At 40.6% G+C, this 6,000-nt stretch overlaps 1 long non-coding RNA gene across 1 annotated transcript in view; it reads right to left on the bottom strand.

Annotated features, from left to right (window-relative positions):
* Window positions 1-552: 552 nt before the first annotated feature.
* LOC149457830 (uncharacterized) overlaps window positions 553-6,000 on the bottom strand; it is a 35,035-nt gene continuing 29,587 nt past the window's right edge. The window contains exon 3 of the long non-coding RNA XR_016313562.1: window positions 553-867. This is a non-coding gene — a long non-coding RNA (uncharacterized LOC149457830). The remainder of the gene's footprint in view (window positions 868-6,000) is intronic.

Here is a 6,000-nt window from a genome sequence, read left to right as displayed (position 1 = left end):
TTGTAAGCTCCAAGGAGCAGGGCCCTCGAACCCCTCGTGTATTGTATTGTTACTGTATTGTCTCATGTACTGTCCCCCACTATAATGTACAGCGCTGAGCAAACTTTTTGGCAATTAAAATACTGTATAATAATAATTTGCCCTTACAAAATGGAGAAATACCCAATCAAGACACACAGTGATACCACATCACCTCTCTCAAGTTCTGCAGTACCACCCATAGCATTGACAGCATCGGCAGCATTGGCGATTGGTAATTGCTCCAGAACTGTAATATAGGGGCAGAGAGAGAGAGAGAATCTTGATGTACGTGTATGCTGCAAGTCGAGACTGAGTTTACACAGGGATTTCTTTCTGATATGCTGCTTATCTTCCTGAAGTTGGATTTTAAGTGAACCTAATGTTTTGCCTTTATATTGGACAAAGCAGTTAAAAATGTATGTACCGTGACTCATCATATCTGTCAGGGGTGAGGATAGGCACATCCCTACTACTGACCCTTGGTGGTCCCTGAGAAGGAAGGACACAGACAAGACATTTGGCATAATCAGATCATCTCCTTTGCATAATACTGGGACACAATGTTTTTTACAGTATAATATATTAAGACATCCAAACAGCGCTACAGTTTGAAACTACATAACAGTTTTCGTATAGATTTTGCATCTACAGAGGCACCTAGTGAACCAGAAGTGGAAGGATAACTGACTTCAGACTTCTTCCTACAGGCCTCCTTTCATGCACATCTGATAAGAGTCTGGATTACGCATCTGGTCTCCTTCTCCTTGTGTTATATTCCTGTATAGCTCAAGCAATATAATCAATGTGTCCACTCTTGCCATAAATACCAACAAGAATTTGCAAGGACTGAAAGAAAGAATAAATAAAAATGGTTTATAGTACATGTACACAATAAAGAGACAATAATACAATGTGCTGACTGTTAAGGTTTCAATAAGAGCTCCAGCCACAAGTACTACGAATGCTTCACTTCTCTCCTGGAAACAGCTCTAAGTGTAGTATTTTTGTGAACATACCATATGTTGTTTCATGGAATAATGCCCTTTTTTTTTTCTCTCCTGGTTCAAGTTACTGCACTGAATTATGATGTCCTTGGTATTCAGAACTTTGTATGATGAAATATGTGTCTCCGTGTCAACAACTGAAAAAAAAAATTAAACCTCTCATGGTCATGTCCTTGAAAAGACATGAGGCGCATGTGTAACCTTGGACGCTTCTGGGGGAGGGTGAAAGCGTTACATTATTTATTATCACAAAAGTCACAAAAGAAATCCAGAAGACTAGTCACCATTTCAGAAGGGTAATAGCAATATTACATATGACACAAAAGAAGACTAGTTGTCATTATTAGTATTAAATTGGATTATTTGTGTAACACTCTCCCCCAGAGGGGCCTCAAAGAATACAGCTAGGTCTCCCTTACTAGTACAGAGGCTGCTAGAGGCTGCCCATCACATGTACAGTTCCATGCACACTGCCAATACAGGCTCAGTATAGGGGATGTCTTTTTTAGAATGTATTACTAAAGAACTTGAACAGGAGATGGTTCAGGGATCAGGATCTTCCAAATTATAGCAGAAATAACAGGACAGCTTCTCGCTAATCTTTACAAAGTAGCCCTTCCTGAAGATAACAAGGCATAGGCAGTATATCTAGGACTCCATAGGAGCAGTCCCAGTTCACTTAGCATCTGCCATTTAGCTCCTGTCTACCATTTACACACCCAAGAGTCTACAGCAAGTCTTTACTCACCATGTCCCAGGAGCTGACAGCCATCCAGCATCCATAGACCAAAACTCCATGATGATGCCCTCCAGAGAATAATCCTTTAGCGATCTTTTCCAGGCCCTCAGCCCAGCACCTGCTGAGGCCCAGACTAGCCATCGTTAGCCATCTTCCAGGGCCAGCAGCCCCAGAAGAACTGGAACCCTCCCTGGAGGGAACAGAACACTGTGGAAAGGCCTTCCAAACATTTATCATCTCCCCAGACTCCTTCTGGTTGCCTTCTTCCAGGGATTGGCTAAGGCATGATAAATATTCATACTGGACATTTGACTCCTCCCTGACCTATATTTGGGATGATTCTTCCAGAAGCAGGTGGGAGAAATCAAACACCCAGCTTAGGAAACTCTGACTAGACAAGAACAGTAGATCACTGCTCCACTGATTACAGAGAAGCTAACAATATAACCTAGCAGCATAACTAGAAGAGGGCGCTACATTAGAATTTCTGTAATATTACTGTAGCATCCTGTTGGAGGGCATTATTCATGTATTTTGGGCAACAACTACATCATCCAGTGGATGGCAGTGTTTGTAGGCTTGTAGCTGCACCTGTGATGGATCTCTATGTCTTTTCACTGAATAACATTCCTGTTTCCTGTTAGCAATGAAGCAACAGATAAGAGCACATGTGGTTTGTGCATTGTCTGTTCTGTTGAGCTATATACAGAATCTCTGTATATAGCCCAACAGAACAGACAGTGCACAAACCACATGTGCTCTTATGGGCCTAGTAGTACATTAATGCATTCCTGCATGGAGAAGCTAAAGACCGGAGACACAGATAAGAAATTTGGCATCCACAGAGACCTATACACCCAGTCATAGCCAGCTACAGCAAAGAAATGCAAGCTACAGTAACAGAAAAAAGGCTGCAACATAAATAAAAGAAAATGGTCAGAAACACAGCTGCAACAAAGCTTTCATTTGAAAAGATAACAAACCAGAACTCCCAGTCCTGGAAATTCAAGATGAAATTGCTGCTAATAAGAGAAGGTATGTGGAAATGTATAACTGAAGTCAGGCCTGGACACCTTCAGATCAGTGGATAGAGAAAGACCAAAAAGCTCAGAGCACAATCTTAACATAGAAGATGATCAAATCATACATATAAGTAAGTGTGAAACTGCTAAAGAAATGTAAGAAGGAATACAGAAGGTGCATGAAAGAGCTAATCTCAGCAATAAACTGTATTTGATTAGAAAGCTATACCAAACAAAGCTGATGAAATGCCAAGATATGCAGGAATACATAAGGCACACCCTGGAAATGGTTGAACGCCTGAGAGGTATAGATGAAATACATTTCATGTTGCAGCACTATTACTTAGTGGTGTACCAGAACGTTATAAATCACTTGTCACAGCACTTGATGCACGTTCAGATAATGAACTGACATTGGAATATGGATGAATATAAGCATAAAACAGAAAGCATTAATAGTGACAGTGCTTCTAAACTGCTTTAAAGATTAAAAATAGGAATGAAAACAGTAACATGCAACAAGAAACGTGAGTGTGCAAGAAACAGGACCATTTAAAAGCAGATTGCAGAATCTGGAAAGCTAGGATTTAAAAACAAACTTAACTACAAAAGGCCAAAAATTTGAAGAAAGAAACTGATTTTTCTTATGAAAAATGAATGAATATGTTTTTCAATCCAAAAGTTGCACCTCATTTTTGTAGGCATGCTGCATTGATTCAGGAGCTACAAGTCACATGACAAATGACAGAAATTTCTTTAATCACCTTGCCCAGAGTAAAACAGAATCAAAATCACCACAGTTAATGGGCAAATAATGGAATTAGAAAAATCAGTAGACGGTTTTCTTTACTGTCATATTTCCCCAGAGTGTCACCAGAAAGATACCTGTGAAAAATGTCCTATATGTTCCTGTACTTATAAAAGATTAGTTTAAGAGTGGAAGCTCACGAAACAAGGCACCTTCCGAGGTGACAGTTGTGCCATCACAAAAAGGGGATATCTTACTTACAAAAGATAAAATTACAGATGAAACTTCAGTGTGGTCACAATTTCATGAACTAACACAAACGCTTCAATCTGAGGGAAATTCCACACCAGTGTCACGTGACAACAAGCAACAAAGTGACTCAGAAATAAAAATTAATGCAGACAATCCAAATACTGTAAAATAAACAACCAGGCCACAAGAGGCTTCAGTCAGGAAATCCGCCTGAAGCAATAAAGGCATCCCAGCCAAATGTCTGTCCTATGTTGATTGCGTAGCATTAAAACCAGAGCCAAATTCATGGGATGAGATGCAAAGATTTCCAAACCATGAGAAACAAAAGTGGATCAGATGCTTTGACAAGTCCCTTACAAGAAACCGATTTATAGAACTGAGATCTAATATGAGGAGTAGTTGTTGAGTTGGGGTGTTGGAGTGCATTGTTCATGTATTTTGTGCAACAACTATATCAACAAGTGGAGGGCAGTGTTTGTAGGTCCGTGGTGGAGTTCTATGTAATTTCTCTGAATAAAGTTCCAGTTTCTAGACAAAAGCACATGTGGACAGTTCACTGTCTGTTCTGTAGGGCTATGCACAGAATCTCTACACATCCTGATTGTATTGACTTATTATATACTGCTTATCTTGTGACTCTGTACCAACTATGTTTCTATAGATCCACACTGCGCTAATTGTTGTACTTCCTGTATCCCTTTTCCAGGGAAAAATTGTCTTAAAAATTTTGAAAATCCAATAAAATGTTTGTAAAATAATGAGGGGTATTTACTAACACGGGTGCACTCATAATCTGGTTGTGCATGGCAGCCAATCAGCTTTTAACATCAGCTTGTTCAATTAAGCTTTGACAATAAAACCTGGAAGCTGACTGGTTTCTATGCAGAGTTGTGCCAGATTGTGCACCATGCAGTTTTAGTAAATAACCCCCTATGTGTATAGGATAACTATAGGCTCAGATCAAAGAGCTTTAACACAAGGATAGGGATCTTTATTTTAGCCATGTAACTGTCATTTTACATTTCATTGGATTATCAGGAATAACTGTTGCTTTTATACTTATCCTAGTTAGCTTTGTAAATTGAATTTAAGGACTTTTTTTTTTTAATGGTTGAACTGGATGGACTTTTGTCTTTTTTCAGCCAGACTGACTATGTAACTATGTATCATAAAAACAATAGGAAGACTTGAAAGTAATTTTGTCAGAATAAATAAATTCCCAACTACTTTCCCTCCGCCCTGTCTGAAGTCTATACCTTCTTCCAGTGTCTATACATTCTTCTCCTCAAATTTTCACTGCAGTGCTCTATAAAGTCATTGGCAATTGCAAGAATAATCCTGTAACTCCAGTAAGTACCTTTGCTTTCTGTGTGGAATCAGTAGTCTCTCTCCAGAGGTCCAACACCCCCCCTGCTGAGTCAAACCATTATATCTTTGTATCAGATAAGCTCATGCTCCCTGCTTGGAGCGTTCAAGCTCTGACTCAAGAGGGGGTGAGTCAGACCTCTGCAGGGAGACTACTGCTTCTACTCTGGTCCCTCTCTGCAGCATGCTGGCAGGGGATAGGGCTTTCTATTAGGGACGCGGCTTTCTAAATAAGATGAACTGTAAGATTTTGCATACTGTTTATTTTGATGCACCTGGAATGCAGTTAGCTGATTTAAACTGAAAGATCAATTGGGCTTTAACGTGAAATACCAGTGCTGAAAACTACTGCTCCTCCCAAAAATGTAAACCAACCAGGGACAGACTATATCTGAAGAACAGACCAGAACCTTGATTAAAGTGACAATAAATCTTCATTTTTTTGTGCACCTAAAATAACAAACATGTTCTACTTACCTGCTCTGTGCAGTGGTTTTTCACAGAGAAGCCCAGATCCTCCTCTTCTGGTGTCCCCCCCGGTGCTCCAGGCTCCTCTACTTTGGAGGGTGCCTCAATGGAAAGCTATGTTCCATGGGGGTACCTGTGTGGGCTCGCTCCTGAGCAGCCCTGTCTGCGTCCATTGACACAGAGCAGGCGGCTTAGCCCCACCCCCCCGCTGGCTCGGCACAGCATTTGATTGACAGCAGCAGGAGCAATTGCTATCAGTCTGCCCAGGTAGGAGGGAGACAGCAACAAGAGCCGCTGCTCTCATGCACATTGCTGTATCGGATCAGGCTTAAATAAGTATAAAGGGGGGGGGCACGTTCTACTTACCTGCTCTGTGCAGTG

This window comes from Staurois parvus, unplaced genomic scaffold (genome assembly GCF_062004578.1).
Source record: "Staurois parvus isolate SC_StPar_1 unplaced genomic scaffold, SC_StPar_1.0 ptg000303l, whole genome shotgun sequence".
In the NCBI taxonomy this organism is placed as follows: domain Eukaryota; kingdom Metazoa; phylum Chordata; class Amphibia; order Anura; family Ranidae; genus Staurois; species Staurois parvus.
This window is presented reverse-complemented; position numbering and strand designations above follow the sequence as displayed.